We start from the raw sequence: 21,741 nt of genomic DNA, 5'->3' as shown, positions 1-21,741 counted from the left end.
CAGCAACCAGTGGGACATTTCTGGTTATATCTCTCCCCAAAGCTCAGGGACCATTGCAAAAACAGCAGCGGGGTTCAGGAGAGAAGAATTAGAAAAATTAGAGGTTGGATTGTATTGAATAAAACATTCGCTTCTAAAAATGTTGTGTCTGCTATATTCATGAACAGAAGTCATGGTTGCCCGCACAAGACTTGCACAATAGCAAGCCAGGCAAATTTTCAGCTTCCAGTGGGAAGAGGTTCATAAGCTTGTCAACCCTAACTGAGGAACTCAGGATAAATAATGGCTTCTGAAAGAGAATGTTGCAACTTGTTTTTGTTGTTGTTTGTTAAAGGATACAATTCCTGGTAGGCTGATTATACTCAGTACATGGTCTCTCCTTCAAGAATACATGGGCACTTCAACTGGAGCTGGGTTATTAACAAACAGTTAAATTGGACATAAAATGCAAAGTTATGGATGGATCTTGGAGAATTAAGAGTAAATATGATCTAAATATGTTGTAAGAAATTCTCAAATATTCAATAAAAATGTTAAATACTTTCTCACAAACAATTGGTCATTATTAGAATATTCCAATAGATATAATAAAGACAACTTAAAGTAAAAACATAATATACAGTAAAAATTTACCCCATGGTATAATTACATGTTTAATTAAGATACAAAAGCTACTCTTAAATTTTTTTTTATGAAAATAGATAGTGCTCAATCCCCATTGCAAAAAGCAAAGAGGAAGGACATCAGAAGAAGAAGAAAACAGGAAACAAGTTAGAAACCCACCACAGAGGGCCTCTGAAAGGCTCTGCCCTGCAGACTATCAAAGCAGATGCTAAGACTCATGGCCAACTGTTGGGCAATGTGCATGGAATCTTATGTAAGGAGTGGGAAATAGTAAGATCTGGAGAGGACAGGAACTCCACAAGGAGAGCAACAGAACCAGAAATTTGAACACAGGGGTCGTCCCAGAGACTCATACTCCAACCAAGTACCATTCATGGAGATAACCTAGAACCCCTGCACAGATGTAGCCCATGGCAGTTTAGTGTCCAAGTGGGTTACATAGTAATGGGAAGAGGGACTGCCTCTGACATAATCTGATTGGCCTGCTCTTTGATCACCTCCCCCTGAGGGGAGAGCAGCCTTACCAGGCCACAGAAGATGACAGTGCAGCCACTCCTGATGAGATCTGATAGACTAAGATCAGAAGGAAGGAGAGGAGGACCTCCCCTATCAGTGGACTTGGGGAGGGACATACAGGAAGAAAGGGGTGGGAGGGTGTGATCGGGAGTGGAGGAGGGAGAGGCTTATGGGGGGATACAAAGTGAATAAAGTGCAATTAATAAAAATTAAAAAAATTAAAAAAAAAGAAAATGGATAATGTTAAATGTGCTTAAATGACATGTCCCAAAACAAAAAGAAAACTATTTTGTTGTAAAACATCATTTCTCCTGATCATTAAAGTGTTTTATTTTTTTAAAAAATTATTTATTTATTTTTTCTTTATTAATTACACTTTATTCACTTTGTATCCCTCCTGTGGTTCTCTCCCTCCTCCTGTCCCAATCCCTTCCTTCCTCCACCCTCTGCATGCATGCCCCTCCCCAAGTCTACTGATAGGGGAGGTCTTCTTTTCCTTCCTTCTGATACTAGTCAATTAGGTTTCATCAGGAGTGGCTGCCTTGTCTTCTTCTGTGGCCTGGTAATGCTGCTTCCCCCTCAGGGGGAGGTAATTAAAGAGCAGGCCAATCAGTTCACGTCAGAGACAGTCCCTGTTCCTATTACAATGGAACCCACTTGGACATTGAACTGCCGTGGGCTACATCTCTGCAGGGTCTTAGGTTATCTCCAATGTTATTTAAGAACAGTGCATGCAGCTTCACTTGAAGATCTTGCAAGGCAGTTTTCTGTAAGTCCCCTGAGGAATGGTCAGGGCATGTTTAAGTTATGGTGCTGGGGGGTGATGGCCTCGCCTTTCATTCATAGTCTCACAAACACAGAATGATAGCATAATTGCAACAACCACAGCGTTCACATAATTTTTAAAACCTAGTAAATTACTGGTGAGGTGAGGACAAGACAGAAATTGTCTTAAAAATTTCAATAACTTTTTTTTAATGTGTAGTTCTTTTCTTATGATTCTAAAAATGTGTCTTTTAAAATCCTCAAGAAAATCTTGTTGAGAAATGTACTTTAAAACTTCAAAAAACTAGGCTGGATTACTACCTTTTTCAGGATATCTGTATATATTCACTGAATACAAACTTTATATAGAAACTATTTTTCTTCCATGCTCCCCTTTTGCAGCATTCCAGCAGGCCTTCAGCCTCTATAACCTTATCCTTGCTGCCAAATTTGTTGCTCTCTAACTCTAAGTTGAAAGTACATTGTCCTATTTTCTGAACACAAAATTGGAACATGTAGCCTAACAAAAAATTCCATCTTTACCAGTAAAAGAGATATTTTGAAATAAATATTTTACACACCAAAAATATAGGAAATGATAAGATGTTCCAGTAAGTTTTGACGACATAGATAAAAGATTTTGAATTGGGTTGCCCCAGAAAACTTACAATAGCAAGATACAGATCACAAAAGTCTTCTGCTTTTGAATTTCTTCATTTCTTTATCTCTGTTCGTTTTTATGTGTATGCATATGTCTCTGTGTGTAGCATATGTACACCAATTACCCACAAAGGTCAAAAGTCACTGTATCTCATGGACCTTAAGTCCCATGTGGTTATTAGCTCCATGATACAGGTTCTGGGATCAGAACTTAGTCCTCTAGTGGAATAGAAAATGTTCTTATTGTGCTAAATGTATACATTCATTATGGAAAAATAAATATTTTTATAATAAAAAAATGTTCTCATGGCTAAAGTATTGCTTTAGTCTTCTCTCTAGTCTTTAGGTACATAATATCCTTACTTCTAGGTTATCCATTAGCATCCCACTGGACTTCATGGAATCCTGAAAGTCTGTTTATTGCAAAACATGTGCTTATGGTTGGACAGATTATGCTTCAATTCTGCTAGAGCGAAGTTTATGAAGAAGACAGATTGAAGTAGGAAAGCAGGGGCAGTCCCCCCCAGTATCTACTTGCCACATTACATATCCTGACAAATAAACAAAAGTCTATCCCTATTATAGGGGCAGGGTTTGGTAGGGGGAAAGGTGCAGGGATTCAAACTTCATAGCTATAGTTATTTATTACCACACCCAGAGAACACATAGTATCATAACAACGGTTTTATCATAACTTGTAATCTCATGGTGTAAAAATGCAGGCACTTTTTAACTATTCAATTCTTCTGTTGAGTATGGTTCTGAGTTGTACTCAGCTGGCAAATCCACTGTTTTAGGGGATCCCACATGATTTCAATCATGTCTGGTCCCTTAAGCAAGAGATTTAGCAGGAAGGTAGGTTGATGCTTATTATGTCAACGAAAACACCTTTTTCTGCAGAGAAAATGGAGGACTTTTGAACAAGTGAAACTTGCTGGGGATTGGTCTGATGCTAGTATTTTGATGCTAATTACTGGCCCTCAGAATATGGTCACTGTCCTATCCTTGTTGTGTAAACCTGCCTAAGACATTAGTCCTGATTGGTTAATAAAAATGGCTTGTATGTGGACAGGGCAGAAGGAGGTAGGCATGGCTAAGGTTTCCTGAGGAAAAAATATTGAGAAGGAGAAAGACAGAAGAAAGGAAGAAGAAGGATGCCATTATGGGTTAGCATGAAGAAGAACCACATGGGCAAGGAGAAAAGACTCTAAGAACAGTGTGAAAAGAAACACCAGGATGAAAAACATAAGCAAGTATTTAGAAGATTATGGATGAAAATCAGATGGCATGGGATTCAGGCTGGGAGGTTAGTAAGATAGTGTTGGTGGAATTATTTGCCCAGCCCAAGGTGTTATAAGGCAATTATAAAATTTAACAGGTGTCTGTCTTACTGATTGTGATAGTGGGTTAAATAATACTGCTGGACATGTGACACTGTGTCCCTTACAAACTCAGGACTTTAGTTATTTATATTTAGTGTTTGCAAGTCTCACGGAGACCCACACAGTGATTGTGATTTGAAAATGTTTCTTTCAGCTGTGTAATTTAATCAACCTGAACTTACCAGCCTCTCAAGACCTTTAGAAGTTGATGTAACTTCCCCCAGTCAAGCTTTTAAGCAGAAGTACTTGATACTGTCCATTTGTAATTGTTCTTTGTCCCTTACTTATAACAGACTTAAATGAAACTGATTTGGCAGGTCATAAAACTATGGAAAGGATGAAACACAATGATGTGTGTTGAATAAAATCATAATAATAGATGTCTAGGATTCTTACACAGAGGTGATTACCTGTGTATATGTGTACATATGCATAAATGTGTTAGTAAAATATTTTTAAACTTAATCTGTAAAAATATATACTGATACATTTGCCTTTATTTCATCTGTAACTTTATGACAAAATAGTTCAAGTACTTTCTATGAGTAAACATCATTTTAAAATCACTGAAATAAATACTACTGTATCTCAAAAAATAATATTAATGTAATAATTGTAGGACAAATAATAAATGATATTTAGCCCAATACAATTTTAATTTATAGCAACAGTGGCTAAGTAAATATACTGGTTATTGTGATTGTTGTTAGCACTTAGAATTCAAGGTTACTAGTGGGTTTTGTACATTTCCTTGGAGAAATTTTTAAAGAATCACTGTTAGAACAAATTGCAAAATTGTACGTAACAAAGAAACTATAACCACCAAGGTGAATTATTGAACTCTAATACTTTACATAAAATAATGTTTACGTTTATTCTGTTACTTCTCTGTATTTCAAATGTATATCTAATGTTCTCTCCTTACCTGAAAAGTCACTAATACATACATTGGTTAACGCTCACAATTCTGTTGTAATATACAGATTTCCAAACAGCTTTATATTTTCTTCAGAAATATTTTATTACCTGTACAATTATACAAGACATTTGGCTTCCCTTCTTCTTTTTCTGTCTTCTTTCACTTAAGGAGATAAGCTAAAGAGAAAGCTGCTGGTCAATGTGAAATTATTAGTATACAGTACTATAGCTAGCAATTCACTGACAAATGATTGCTAATTAATCTTTAAAGATTATTTACCCTTAGGTTTTATGACCAAATAGAAAGACTTTGTACATTTCATTTGTACTTCAGAAATTTGGATCAAAATATAAGACTGTCTAATAGCAAATAAGATGTAATAGTAATCTGGGTAAGTTGGAATGTAGTTCTTTCTATGTCAGAATGACAGTAAAGCCTACTCTCTTAAAAGTTAAATAATAAATAAGATAATAAGAAAAATGTTTATCAGAGTACCTGAGACTTTCAAAATACCTCTGAAATACTGGCGTCCAACTGTAAGAATTACACTGCAACCATTATAACCTACATTACTTTGCCATAGAAACTACAAGACATTCATGATTACATTGGTTATTTATCTATCGGCATCAATGGAGTAAACTCTCTGATAAAAAGACACAGGCTAACAGAATGGTTGAGAAAACAGAGTTCAACATTCTGCTTCATTCAAGAAGCACAGTTCTGCAACAATGATAGACATTACATCAAAGTAAAGGGCTGGAAAATGTTTTTCAAGCAAATAGACCCAAGAAGTAAACTGGAGTAGTCATTCTAGTATCTAATAAACCATACTTCCAATCACAATTAATCAAAATAGATAGGGAAGGACACATCATGATCATCAAAGGAAAAAGCCACCAAGAGGACATCCCAATCCTAATTTATGCCCCAAAGACAAGGGCACCTGCATTTGTAAAAGAAACATTAAAGCTTAAATCACTCATCTGTTCCAGCACAATAATAGTGGGAGACTTCAACATCCCACTCTCACCAATGGACAGATCATTGAGACAGAAGCTACATAGAGAAACAATGAAGATAACAGAGGTCATGAATCAAATGGACCTAACAGATGTTTACAGAACTTTTCAACCAAACACAAAAGATTATATGTTTTTCTCAGTACCTCATGGAACCTTCTCCAAAATTGAAGATATAGTCAGTCACAAAGCAAACCTCAAACGATACATAAAAACTGATTGTTCTTTATCAGATCACCATGTATTAAAACTAGACCACAACAACAACAGAAATAACAAAAATCCTACACACTCATGGAAACTGAACAACTCCCTCTTGATCAGTGGGTGGGGAATCATTCATATAAATAAAGAAACAAATTAAAGACTTCCTAGAATATAATGTAAATAAGGCCACAACTTACGAAACTTATGGGACAACATGAAAGCGGTGTGAAGAGGAGAGTTCATAGCACTAAATGCCTTCATAAAGAGATTAGAGAGATCCCATATTAGCAACTTAACAGATTACCTGGATGCTTTAGGAAAAAAAAAGAATAATAATAAGAAGCAAACACACCCAAGAGGAGTAGATGGTAGGAAATCAATAAATTAGAAACAAAGAGATCAATACAAAGAATCAACGAAACCACAGTTGGTTCTTTGAGAAAATCAACAAGATAGACATACCCCTAGACAAATTAACTAAAAGACAGACAGACAGTACCCAAATTAACAAAATCAGAAATGAAAAGGGCAGCATAACAACAGACACTGAGGAAATCCAAAGAATCATTAGATCTTACTTCAAAAGCCTGTGTTACATTAAGATGGAAAATCTAAAGAAAATGGAACATTTTCTTGATAGATTTCACCTACCATAGTTAAATCAAGAGCAGGTAAATGGTTTAAACTCTATAACTTCTAAGAAAATAAATGCACCCATCAAAAGTATCCCAACTACAAAAGAAAAGGCCAGGGCCAGATGGTTTTAGCACAGAATTCTATCAGACTTTCAAAGAAGAGCTAACACCAATACTCTTCAAACTATTCCTCAAAATACAAGCAGAAGGAACACTAACAAATTCTATGAAGCCACAGTCACCCTGATACTTAAACCACACAAAGATTAAACCATAAAAGAAAATTTCTGACCAATCTCCCTTATGAACATTGATGCAAAAATACTCAATAAGATACTTGCAAACCAAATTCAAGAACACATCATCCACCTTGATTCAAGTAGGCTTCATCCCAGGGATGCCGGGATAATTCAACATATGAAAACCTATCAACATAATCCATCACATAAACAAACTGAAAAAAAAATCACATGATCATCTCATTAGATGCAGAAAAATCCTTTGACAAAATCCAACACTGCTTCATGATAAAAATCTTGGAGAGATCAGGGATACAAGGCCTATACCTAAACATAATAAAGGCTATATACAGGAAGTCAATATCCAGTATCAAACTAAATGGAGAGAAACCCGAAGCAATTGCACAAAATTCAGGGACAAGACAAGGCTGCCCAGTCTCTTCATATCTCTTTAATATATTGCTAGAAGTTCTAGCTAGAGCAATAAGCAATAAGGGAGATCAAAGAGATACAAATCAGAATGGAAGAAGTTAAAGTATTGATATTTGCAGATGATATGATAGTATACATAAGCAACCAAAAAAATTCCATCAAAGAACTCCTGCAACTGATAAACTCCTTCAGCAAAGTGGCTGGGTATAAGATTAATTCAAAAAATCACTCAGCCTCTTGTATACAAATGACAAACAGGTTGAGAAAGAAATAGAGAAACAACAAAATAGACACAAATAATATAAAATATCTAAGGGTAACTCTAACCAAGGGAAAAAAATAAAAATACTGACAAGAACTTCAAGTCTCTGGAAAAAGAAATTGAAGATAACAAATATGGAAAGATTTCCCACATTCATGGATCAGTAGGATTAACATAGTAAAAATGGTCATCTTACCAGATGCAAACTACAGATCAACGTGATTCCCATCAAAATACCAACACAATTTTCCACAGACCTTGAAAGAACAATTATAAAGTTCATATGGAAAAAGAAACACAGAATAACTAAATCCTATACAATAATAGAAATTCTGGAGGTAGATCCATACCTGACCTCAAGCTATACTATAGAGCAATAGTAAAAAAAAAAAAAAAAAAAAAAAAAAAAGAAAAGAAAAGAAAAAAAAACAAAGAAAACAAAACAAAACAACAACAACAAAAAAAACGAACAAACAAAAAACTGCATGGTACTGGCATAGAAATAGGTTGGTTGATCAGTGGAATCTAATAGAAAACCCAAAAACAAACCCACACGCTTATGTACACCTGATTTTTGACAAAGGAGCCAAAATTATACAGTGGAAAAAAACAAAAGGTGCTGGTCTACCACTTGTCTACATGTAGGAAAATGCAGCTAGATCCATCCCAATCACCCTGCACAAAACTCTCAAGTCCAAGTAGATCAAATAACTCAACATAAATCCAGTTACACTAAATCTGCTAGTAGAGAAAGAGGATAAGAGCCTTGAACTTACTGACACAGGAGACAATTTCCTGAACTGAACACCAACAACTCAGGCTCAAAGATCTACAATTAATAAACAGAACCTCTTGAAACTGAAAAGCTTCTGTAAAGCAAAGGACACTAGCAATGGAGTGAAACAGCAGTCTACAGATTGGGAAAAGATCTTCACCAATCATACATCTGCCAGAGGGCTAATATCCAGAATATATTAAGAACTCAGGAAATTAAACAACAGCAAACCAAATAATCTAATTTAAAAATGGCATATAGAGATAAACAGAATTCTCAACAGAGGAATTTCAAATGATAAAGAGGCACTTAAAGAAATGCTCAATATCCTTAGTCATCAGGGAAATGCAAATCAGAACGACTCTGAGATTCCATCTTATACCTGTCAGAATGGCCAAGATCGAAAGCTCAAGTGACAACACATGCTGGAGAGGATGTGGAGAAAGGAGAACCCTCCTCCATTGCTGGTGGAAATGTAAACTTGTACAACCACTTTGGAAGTCAATCTGGTGCTTTCTCAGACAATTGGGAATAGCTCTACCTCAAGACCCAGCTATACCACCCCTGGGCATACACCTGAAAGATGCTCCATCATAGAAATAGGACATTGGCTCAACCATATTTGTAGCAGCATTATTTGTAATAGCCAGAAACAACTTAAATGTCCCTCAACCAAAAAATAGATAAAGAACCTGTGGTACATTTACACAATGGAATACTATTCAGCCATTAAAAACATGAAATTTACAGTAAAATGGATGGAACTAAAATGATCATTCTGAGTGAGGTAACACGGACCCAGAAAAACACACACACATGGCATATACTCACTCATAAGTGGATTTTATTCATAGGGAACAGGATAGACATACTCAGCACCTAGGCCCCAAGAAGATAAGCCTGATGGGCATCTTGGGCTTTATGTGGGCTCACTAGTTAGGAAAACGGGAAATCTATGACACAGACTATGTTGCCTGCTTTTTGATTACTTCTCCACGATGGGACTTCCCTACCAGGCCGCAGGTGAGGAAGATGAGCACTTCCTCCTGTGAACAGAGGAGCTGGGGTATCTGGGTATGGAGGTTACTGTTTTCTGAGGAAGAGGGGAGAGGAGATGTAAGAGGGAAGTTGGAACTGGGAGGAGTGGAGGAGGGGACCTATGACTAAAATGTAAATTGAATTAATTAATAAAAGGATAAGTAGAATAAATGCACAAAGTTCAGATTGAGAGATCCAACCTCTTTGTAACAAATTTCAGTTCTATAACTCACTAGCTCTGTGACTGTGAAAATTACAGATTTTCTTTTTCTCTGTTTATTCACAGTCAAAATAGAAGTGACAATTATGTATCTTTCAATAATGACATTGTTATTTTTAGGATTAATAGGAAGAGACACTAATGATTCAACCAGAAAGCTCCTATAGCTGATAATCCCATATATCAAAGTAGTAGGATTCATAATTAACACAAAGAAAACAGTAGCCTTCCTATATACAAATGACAAATACATCAAAAAAGAAATCAGGCCCACAGTACTACTCATAATAGCTTGTAATATATCTAGGAATAAATATGTGCACAGAAGTTAAAGACTTGTACAATGAAAATATTAAAACACTCAAAAATAAAGTTGAAGATACCAGTGGTAGAACCACTTTCCAAAATCATGCTTTATTAGAATTAAAATTGTTAAAATGACCAGCCGACCAAAAGGAGTTTATATTTTCAATAAAATCTCCGTCAACTTTTCAATGCAAGTCATCACAAAAATTGAAAAGGTTACTTTGAACTTTACCCAGAGGATATTTAAGCTGTGGGCTGGCTTTCCCCAGGGTCAGATGATTGTTCAAGGTTCCTGAATAAACTGCATTGAAAAAAAAATAAATTAAAAAAAAAACTAGGATAACCAAAACCATACCTGATAATTTTAAAAAACTAAAGGAGGTATCACCATCTCATATTGCAATTTATATTATAGATATATTGTGATTTAAAAACAAAAACACAAACAGTACTGGCATAAAAACAGACTCAATAAACAATAGAATGGAATTAAAGATCCACATGTAAAGACAGCCACCAAATTTTGGACAAAGGGGTCAATAAATATAAAATATACATAAAAGAAAAGACAACTCCGTCATCAAAAAATACTGGCCAAACTGGATAACCACATGTTGAAACTAGATCCTTAGCTCTCTGCACAAAACTCAACTCCAGTGGATCAAGGACTTCAACATAAGTCCTGATATGGTACTGATACAGAAGTGTGACAATGTAGGAAATATGCTCAGGCTCATTGGCACAAAAATGACTTCCTGATCTTAGTGTAGGCATTAAGATCAACAATTAATAAAGACGACCTCATGAAACCAAAGTTTCTATTTATCAAAGGACACCATCATTTGACTAAAGAGAAAAGATCTTTCCTTGATATACACCTGACAAAAGGTTTGAATCTGAACTACATATCAAGAAACAACTCAACTGAAAATTTAGGCATAATTTAGGCATAACTAAATAAATAGTTCTCAAAAGACAAAATACTTTCTCTGCACAGAAGTAATCCATGGCAGCTCAGTGTCAAAGACGGTTCTCCAATAATAAGAACAGGGATCATCTCTGACATGAACTCATGGGCTAGCTCTTTGATCACCTCCACCTGAGGGGGAAGCAGCCTTACCAGTTCACAAAGGAAGATAAAGAAGCCAGTCCTGATGAGACCTGATAGACTAAGGTCAGATGGAAGGGGAGGAGAACCTCCCTTATCATTGGAATGGGAGAGGGGCATAGAAGAAGAAGAAGAGGGAGGGAGGGTAGGATTGAGAGTGGTTGGGGGATGGGGCTACTGTTAGGATACAAAGTGAATAAACTGTAATTAATAAAAATAAAAATAAATTAAAAAAAGAAAACAGAAATGACTGAGGTGATGGGTTTTTTCATTTTTCCTTTAGTTTTTGTTTTTATGTTCAACATACTTAGCAATCAGAGACTTGTAAATTAAAGCTAATTTGAAATTTTATCTCACCGAAGTCAGAATGGATAAGGTGTAAAAAGTAAATGTTGACAATGCTGAAATGGACATGTGGAAAGGGGAACATTGCTGGTGGAAGTTTCAACTGGTACAGTCGCAAAATAGGTGTGAAGATTCCTGGAAACACTGGAAACAGATGTATTCTACTGTAGATAACCTGCTCACCCATGTTCATTGCTGCTCTCTTTAAATGCTTGTCTTTGTTTTGGCCAGTATGCCTTCTCCTGTTCTAGAGTTATGCTCAGAGGTGTTAAAATGGCCTGTGATACTTCACTCAAAATGATCTTTTCTAGAGCCCACCATTTGCCTGCAAATTTCATGATTTCCTTGTTTTTGATTGCTGAGTAGTATTCCATTGTGTAAAAATACCACAATTTCTGTATCCATTCCTCCATTGATGGACATCTGGGTTGTTTCCAGGTTCTGGCTATTACAAATAAAGCTGATACAAACATGGTTGAGCAGATGTCCTTGGAGAAAGACACATATGGTATGTGCTCACTTATATAGACCTACAAGATACGATAAACATAATGAAATCTATACACCTAAAGAAGTTAAACAAGAAAGAGGACCTGGAGTAATATTATCAATCCTCAGTTAGAAAGACAAATCAGAGGTACAGTGGACATAGGAGAAAACAAGTAACAGGACAGGAGCCTATCGCAGAAGGCCTCTGAAAGACTCTATCTACCAGTGTATCAAAGCAGATACTAAGACTCATAACCAAACCTTCGGCAGAGTGCAGGGAATCATGAAAGAAGGGAGAGTTAGTATGACGTGGAAAGGACAGGAGCTCCACAAGAACCAAATATATCTGGGCACAGGGTCTTTTCTGAGACTGACACTCCACCAAGGACCATGTATGGATATAACCTAGAACCTCTGCTCGGATGTAGCCTATGGTAGCTCAGTAACCAATTGGTTTCCCATAGTAAGGGAAACAGGGACTATTTCTGACAGGAACTGAATGGCAGGCTCTTTGACCTCCCCACCTTCCAAGGGAGAAGCAGTCCTGCTAGTCCACAGAGGAGGACTTTGCAGCCGGTCCTGAAGATACCTGATAAAACAGGGTCAGATGGAAGGGGAGGAGGTCCTCCCCAAACAGTGGACTTGGAAAGGGGCAAAGAGGAGATGAGGGAGGGAGGGTGAGGTTTGGAGGGAATGAGTGAGCAGGATATAGCTGGGACACAGAGTTAATAAAATGTAACTAAAAATAAAAATAAAAATAAAATGTCCTGTGAAACGCAAGGTGATTTTCTGTGCAGGGGAGCAGAATGGAGATCAGCCTCCCAGAGCACAAGCAATGTTTAGGTTAACATTGCTTTAGACTGTTCCTCCTTATCTCTTAGGTGTTAGCGCTGGGGCTGCGCAGAAAGTTGATACTCAGCTAGGTAGTTTTTAATCTGATGTGAACTCAAAAACACCAAAACAATATTTCTAGAAGTTAATTTCATAGCTCTAGCTTTTCTGATTAAACTACTCAATTTTGTAATTCCCATCTGAAAAGAAAATGCTATGCTTTAATACGTGTGAACATCAGTCCAGCATCTAATTTCATTGTGGGTATAGGCTGATTGTACCTATTAGCTGCACCTGAAAAGGAACATCACCAAGTTGAGAAGCTCTTGATATAACTGGGTGTTGTATGCATTCTTTGTATTTAAATATCTAGTCTGTGCTTCTCTAAAAAGGAATCCAAATGACATAGTGCCACATTATCAAGCAAGCTTCAGAACAAAATAATGTAGTCCAATTTAAACAACCAAATACAGTGTTGAATATCATAACTTTTTTATATTGCATCTCATTTTATTTATTATTAACAAGATTCCCTCATTAAGCTTACTTACCAAAATAAATTTAGAATGTCCATGTCTTATGATTTTCTTCTCAGCAACCAGAATACATAGTAATGGAATGCAAAGACTTTATGCATTTCCTCATCCATACAGGCAATGTTAGTGTCAAAACATGCAGAAGTCTGTCTCCTACAGAATTAGAAACAGGAATGTGATTTTCTTTACTCAGAGAGAATGCTGTGCTAAGTAAATACTTTCTCATCTGCAGTCTCCTTCCTTTGAGAGCTGGGATTTAATCCCGCTTGGCAATTTCTGTTGTTGTTGTTGTTAGAAAAGCAAGGGGAAAGAAAGACAAAAGAATATGTTAGGGCCTTTTAACTAGAAAAAAAATTTTGAAATCAGGATCAGGAATACGTTCAATTAAATTTGACCTCATAACTTAATCCTTTGATTACCTGACAATCTACTTAATGAAAGTTAGAAAACAGAAGTTATATGTTTTATACTTCTAAATTTTAAAGTAAACTTTAATTTCTCAATTAAACCCATGTATTCGAAAATTTTAATCCTTGTTAAATTTTGCTGTGATCATCTCTTGAGCAACAGTCAGAATGATGGTTACATTACTTGGTTTTACTTTGTGATTCTCTCCTTCTTGATTTTATGTATTTCAATTTTGTGTGACTTGGTGAAACACATTTATAATAATATTATTTCCCATTCTTTCATTCTAAAAATTGTTTTTTCTGACCTGTGAGTATTGTCCATCATTTGAATGTTGTGAACTGATTCCCATTGTCCAGGTGTTTGAAATGTAGGTACTGAGCCAACAAGATAGCTCAGAGGATCAAGGCACATGCTGTGGAACCCAAAGACCTAAATATTGCTCCCCTATGTCTATATGGAGGACTGAAAGAACCTACTCCTGAAAGCTGAGTCCTGACCCACTCATGCACACACACACACACACACACACACACACACGCTAGGTAAATAAATAAATATAACTAAAAAGATTATATTTCTGAGGTTATGCTTAATTGCATTTTTCTTTATAAGAAAGCCATGAGGTTATGGGGTGATAAAATATTATGTTGTGATATAAAATGTTTCCCACAAGCTGTTTTTTTAAAATTTATTTTAGTTTATTTTTTAGATTTGGGCCCTAGTTGGCAGATGCAGAACAGCAGGGGTGGGTCTGGAGAGTGATAATCTGTCGCTCCTCCACCATGGAGCTTACTCTACTTCTTGACCCACAAAGCTGTAACAAGCCCTAACAGACCCATTACAGACAAGACCCATTACAGACAGAGTCCAACCTGCCATGAGCACAGCTGCTGGGCCTTTGCATGACGTTTGCATCCTCTTAAGCCGTGAAACAAAATAAATACTTTCTTGCTTCCATTGTTTCTGTCAGACATTTTGGTGCAGAAATGGAAAGTATCTAATATATGTGAAGAGAGTGCTTGTGGAACAAAATATGCAAACCAAATTTTTTTTTGTCTATTTGTATGCATTGTTTTTTATCAAATGGTTTTGATAACATTGTCAGAAAAAAACCTGGTCTGCAGCAGACCCTATTAATATGAATAACCACATATATTAACAATTTTTTTCTCTGACTCTTTTATTCCAATTTTACACTGAAGTGTTGGTCCCACTTCCTCATTACTTTTTCTCTAAATGTCTCACAGTACATACTTCATTTCTGTCTCTTCAATAACTACTATTATTGAAATGCTTAGAAATGTTTGATGAGCAAATGTTACAATGTTTATTTTAACATTGTAGATATAATTTCTTGTACATGTCTACCATTTTTCACTATCTTACTGCCCAGTTTATCAAAACAGTACATAATGAAAATAAAAATGAGTTATTTGAGTCAGGCGCAAAATTTATTTATGAGTCTAGACATTTAAATACGATATTTACCCATCAGCAAAATTAAGTTGGTAACTCACAACAGCTTGTAGCTCCAGGAGATCTGGTTCCCTCTTCTGGCCTCTCTAGGTAACTGCACTCATGTGCACATACCCACATGCCTACATAAAATTAAGTCTTTTTTAAAGTTTCAAAGTTTCAATATAAATACAATGTATTTTAAATTATTGTTTAATAATATAAACAGAAACACTTTTTGCATTGTGATTTTACAGATTATTAAAATTATTATACAGGGACTATATGTACTATACAATAAACATGGATATACCCTTAAAACCTGGTTCTGATATTCCCATATTTCTATGGTTAAATAAATCGGTTTTCAGTTAATAAATCTGTATGTTCCTTTGGATGTTTGTGGTATATAATCAAGTTCTGCATGTTCATTTTGGATATCTATATCCTACAAAAAATTTGAGATTAGCTTAAATAATTGTCTCACATAACTTTTTAGTTAGCCAAACATAGGATGTAAAACTAAAGTGCTGAAGTAGTAAGGAATCATCAGTCCTACTTATTTCTTGGTGGACAAAAACTTATGAAAGTCAAAAGGAATAAGAACAAGTGCCCCAGACTAACAGAATGGTTGCAGAAACAGGATCCAACATTTTGCTGCATCCAAGAAACACATGTATGCAAAAAAGATAAACACTACCTCAGAGTAAAGGGCTGGAAAAATGTTTTTCAAGCAAATGGACCCAGAAAACAAGCTGGGGTAGTGATCCTAATATCTAATAAAATAGATTTTCAACCAAAATTAATCAAAAGAGATAAGGAAGGGCACTTCCTTCTCATCAAAGGAAAATTCCAACAGGAGGACATCACAATTTTGAACATCTATGCCCCAAATACAAGACCACCTACATTTGTAAATGAAACATTATTAAAGCTGAAATCACACATTGATCCTAACACCTTAACAGTGGGAGACTTCAACACTCTACTCTTACCAAGGGACAGGTCATCCAGTCAGAAGCAAAACAGGGAAACAAGGGCACTTACAGAGGCCCTAAATCAAATGGACCTAATAGATGTCTATAGAACTTTCCACCCAAAATCAAAAGACTATACCTTCTTTTCAGCACCTCATGGAACCTTCTCCAAAATAGAGCATATAGTTGGTCACAAAGTAAACCTCAGCAGATATAAGAAGATTGAAATAATCCCTGGTATCCTATCTGACCATCATGGTCTAAAGCTGGACCTCAACAACAACAGAAACAGCAAAAAGCCTGCACATACATGGAAACTGAACAACTTGCTACTCAATGACAGCTTGGTTAGGGAAGAAATAAAGAAAGAAATTAAAGACTTCCTAGAATTCAATGAAAATGAAAGCACAACATACCCAGACTTATGGGACACAATGAAGGCAGTGCTAAGAGGAAAGCTCATAGCACAAAGTACCTTCAAGAAGAAATTTGAAACATCTCATACAAGCAACTTAATGGTCCAACTGAAGTCTTCGGAAAAAAAAAAAAAAGAAGCAGATATACCCAATAAGAGCAGACGGCCGGAAATAATCAAACTCAGGGCTGAAATCAATCAATTAGAAACAAATACAACTATTCAAAGAATCAATGAAACCAAGAGCTGGTTCTTTGAGAAAACCAATAAGATACACAAGCTCTTAGCCAAACTATCAAAAAGGCAGAGAGAAACTATCCAAATCAGCAAAATCAGAAATGAAAAGGGTGACATAACTACAGACACTGAGGAAATCCAAACAATCATTAGGTCTTGCTACAAAAGCCTACATGCCACAAAATTTGAAAATCTAAACAAAATGGACAATTGTCTTGATAGATTCCATCTACCTAAATTAAATCAAGATTAGGTAGAAAGATTGAATAGTCCCATATCCCCAAAGAAATAAAAGCAGTTGTCAAAAGTCTCCCTTCCAAAAAAAACCCAGGGCCAGATGGTTTCAGGGCAGAATTCTACCAGACTTTCAGAGAAGAGCTTACTCCAATTCTCTTCAAAATATTCCACAAAAATGGAAACAGAAGGACCATTACCAAACTCATTCTATGAAGCCACAGTCACCTTGATACCTAAACCACACAAAGACCCAATACAAAAAGAGAACTTCAGACCAATCTCTCTTATGAACATTGATGCAAAAATACTCATTAAATACTTGCAAATCGAATCCAAGAACACATAAAAGATATCATCCACCATGACCAAGTAGGCTTCATCCCAGGTGTGCAGGGGTGGTTCAATATACGGAAATCCATCGATGTCATCCACCATATAAACAAACTGAAGGAGAAAAACCACATTATCATCTCATTAGATGCTGGAAAAGCATTTGACAAAGTCCAACACCCATTCAAGTTTAAAGTCTTGGAGAGATCATGGATACAAGGCACATACCTGAATATAGTAGAGGCAATATACAGCAAGCCTATAGCCAACATCAAACTCAATGGAAAGAAACTTAAATCAATCCCCCTGAAATCACAGACAAGGCAAGGATGCCCACTCTCTCCATATCTCTTCAACATAGTACCTGAAGTCCTAGCTAAAGCAATAAGACAACTAAAGGAGATCAAAGGGATACAAATCGTAAAGGAAGAAGTCAAAATATCACTGTTTGCAGATGATATGATAGTATAAATAAAATTCAACCAGAGAACTCCTTCAACTGATAAACACCTTCAGCAAAGTGGCTGGATACAAAATCTACTCAAAAAAACCAGAAGCCTTCCTGTATACCAAAGATAAAAGGGCTGGGAAAGAAATTAAGGAAACAACACCCTTCACAATAGCCACTAATAACATAAAGTACCTTGGGGTGACACTAACCAAGCAAGTGAAAGACCTGTTTGAGAAAAACTTCAAGTCTCTGAAGAAAGAAATTGAAGAAGATATCAGAAAATGGAAAGATCTCTCATGCTCATGGATTGGTAGAATTAACATAGTAAAAGTGGCCATTCTGCCAAAAGCAATCTACAGATTTAATGCAATTACCATCAAAATACCAACACAATTCTTTACAGACCTTGAAAGAAAAATTCTCAACTTCATATGGAGAAACAAAAAAACCCCAGAATTTCCAAAACAAACCTGTACAACAACAGATCATCTGGAGGTATCTCTATCCCCGATCTCAAGCTGTACTACAAAGCAATAGTAATAAAAACTGCATGGTATTGGCATAGAAACAGAAAGGAAGATCAATGGATCCGAATAGAAGACCCACACATTTATGAATACTTGATTTATTTATTTATTTACTTATTTATTTATTTATTTTCAATGCAGTTTATTCAGGAACCTTGAACAATCATCTGACCCTGGGGAAAGCCAGCCCACAGCTTAAATAGCCTCTGGGTAGCCAACCCAGGCATGCCACGTGGGCAATGCAGATAGGTCCACATACATGGAAGCAAGCCTGATCCTCAGCCTTAGCCAAATGTGGAGTTGTTCGTGAGAGAGAGCACTCACCATCGGGAAGATGGAAGGCAGAAACCAGTTCCATCTTTTTTTGACAAAAAAGCCAAAACCATTCAATGGATAAAAGACAGCATCTTCAACAAATGGTGTTGGTCCAACTGGATGTCTATATGCAGAAAAATGAAAAGAAATCCATATTTATCGCCCTGTACAAAACTAAAATCCAAGTGGATCAAAGACCTCAACATAAAACCAGACACATTAAATCGGTTCGAAGAAAAATTAGGGAAGACCCTAGAACTCGTCACAGGAGACAACTTCCTGAACAGAACACCAACATACCCCATAGGCTCTAGTAGCAACAATCAATAAATGGGACCTCATGAAACTGAAAAGCTTCTGTAAAGCAAAAGACACTGTTATCAAAGCAAAACGACTGCCTACAGACTGGGAAAGGATTTTCACCACCCTACATCTGACTGAAGGCTAATATCCAGTATACGTAAAGAACAGAAGAAGTTAAAAAGCAACAAATCAAGTAATCCAATTAAAAAATGGGGAAAAAAGGGAGCATGGAGTTAAACAGAGAACTCTCTGTAGAGGATTGTAGAATGGCAAAAAAAACCCCAAAAAAACAAACAAACAAACAAAAAAACACACACTTAAAGAAAGGCTCAACATCCTTAGCCATCAGGGAGATGCAAATCAAAACGAGCCTGAGATTTCACCTTACACCCATCAGAATGGCTAAGATCAAAAACTCAAGTGACTACATGTGCTGTAGAGGTTGTTGAGAAAGGGGAACCCTCCTCCATTGCTGGTGGGAATGCAAACTTGTACAACCACCATGGAAATCAATCTTGTGCTTTCTCAGACAATTAGGAATAGTGATTCCTCAAGATCCAGCTATACCACTCCTAGGCATATAGCCAAAAGATGCTCAAGTACACAACAAGAACATTTGCTCAACCATGTTTAGAGCAGCTTTATTCATAATAGCCAGAACCTGGAAACAACCCAGATGTCCCTCAGTTGAGGAATGGATACTGAAATTATGGTATTACTACACAGTGGAATATTACTCAGCAATTAAAAATGAGGAAATCATGAAATTTGCAGACAAATGGTGGGACCTAGAAATTATCATCCTAAGTGAGGTATCCCAAAAGCAGAAAGACACAAATGGTATATATTCACCTATATAGACCTATAAGATAGGATAAATATACTGAAATCTATACACCTAAAGAAGATGAACAAGGAAGAGGACTCAGGGTAAGATTACCAATCCTCACTTAGAAAGACAAATGGGATGGACATTGGATGCAAAAGAAAACAAGTAACAGGACAGGAGCCTACCACAGAGGGCCTTTGAATGACTCTACCTAGCAGCATATCAAAGCAGATATTAAGAATCATAACCAAACCTTTGGCAGAGTGCAGGGAATCATATGAAAGAAGGGGGAGTTAGTAAGATCTGGAGAGGACAGGAGCTCCACAAGGACCAAATATATCTGGGCCCAGGGGTCTTTCATGAGACTGTTTCTCCAACCAAGGACCATGTATGGAAATAACCTAGAACCTCTGCTCAGATGTAGCCCATGGTAGTTCAGTATCCAAGTGGGTTCTCTAATAAGGGGAACAGGGATGATTTCTGATATGAACTCAATGGCAAGCTCTTCGACCCCCCCCCCTTCCCGAGGGAGGAACAACCCTGGTAGGCCACAGAAGAGGACACTGCAGCCAGTCCTGAAGATACCTGATAAGCTAGGGTCAGATGGAAGGGGAGGAGGTCCTCCCCTATCAGTAGCCTTGGAAAGGGCAGGGGGAAGATGAGGGAGAGGATGGTATTGGGAGGGAATGAGGGAGGGGGATATGGCTGAGGGACAAAGTAAATAACCTGTGATTAATATATGTGTAAAGAATCCTGCTGAGGAAAGGGAGTCTACCATCATTGTCTGAGTGCAAATAAATCTGGAGATGATCTGCTTCAAACTTAGAAGAAAAAAAAGAACAAGTGCCCATTTGTTTAGCGATTACGCAAGTCCACTCATACACCTACGTACCTGAATATTTCTGCAGAGAGAATTCATTGCAAAAATAAACTCAAAAAATAATATATTTTCCCTGGGTGGGTGATAGAATAGACACTCAGAAATCTGCAAGTTTCCTTGCCAGCCTTTGCTGGTCAATCTTGTAAGTGTGCGCATTATCTTTTCGTTCTTGGGGTGGAAGAGTTGGCATAGTGAGTACTGTAGGTTGCTGGTCTCACCCGCGCGGCCGTCAGTAGCACGCATGAGTTCATCAGGGAAATTTGGTTCTGGAGCACTGATCTTTGAAGCAAATCCTTACTTGATGGGAATGCCTGAGAAGTCGCTGGAAATGGAGATAATTAACCAAAGGATAGCATAGTTTTAATCTTCTGTGGAAGAACCGCTATTGTCCTGGTTGAAGTTAGAACTTGTATCTGCATTGTGTCAGATGGACTTGAGTTTGTAGGAAGGTTATTTAAGAAAGAACTACCTCAGGTCTTAATTGTTTCTTGGATTTTTATATAGTAATTTTACCTCAAAAGTAATTTGTTAGCAGAGGCTTTAGAATTAATAAAAATATTACATTGTGTATATATAGTAAACTTCAAGCTTGTAGGAGTAAAATTGTATTTTTAAACAGGTATAAAATATTTTGTTGTAATGTCTTTTTCTAAATTACTCATTTTAGGCTTATTTTGGGGATAGTCTCTTTTGAAAAACAAATAATATTTTGAATATAGGCCATATAAAAGTTCTGCTATTACTTTGTGATACCTTTCGTAAACAACTCAAATGTTCCTTTGCAACATTGTGTTTTATATATATACAGAGAGAGAGATACATATGAGTGTTTTTGCTTTAAGTTTAAGTCATACTTTTAAGAATAAATTTTATTTATTTATAAAAATTATACTGTAATAACTATGTCTCATGTTAATATATTTTACTTTATATGTATGTGTAAGTGCCTGTCTACATATATGTGTATCCCACATATGCCTGGTGCTGCCAGAAGTCAGAAGAAGGTGTCAAGTTGCCTGAAAATTGAGTTATCATCTGGTTGTGTGTCACCTCCTATAGGTGC

General features: G+C 36.6%; 1 long non-coding RNA gene across 1 annotated transcript in view; it reads right to left on the bottom strand.

Annotated features, from left to right (window-relative positions):
• Positions 1-21,741, bottom strand: part of LOC132654509 (uncharacterized) — a 33,277-nt gene that overhangs the window by 3,884 nt on the left and 7,652 nt on the right. Inside the window, exon 2 of the long non-coding RNA XR_009592144.1 lies at positions 13,327-13,464. This is a non-coding gene — a long non-coding RNA (uncharacterized LOC132654509). The remainder of the gene's footprint in view (positions 1-13,326; positions 13,465-21,741) is intronic.

Source organism: Meriones unguiculatus, chromosome 6 (assembly GCF_030254825.1).
Source record: "Meriones unguiculatus strain TT.TT164.6M chromosome 6, Bangor_MerUng_6.1, whole genome shotgun sequence".
Taxonomy (NCBI): Eukaryota; Metazoa; Chordata; class Mammalia; order Rodentia; family Muridae; genus Meriones; species Meriones unguiculatus.
Note: the sequence above shows the minus strand (reverse complement) of the source record. Positions and strands in the feature narration are given on the sequence as shown.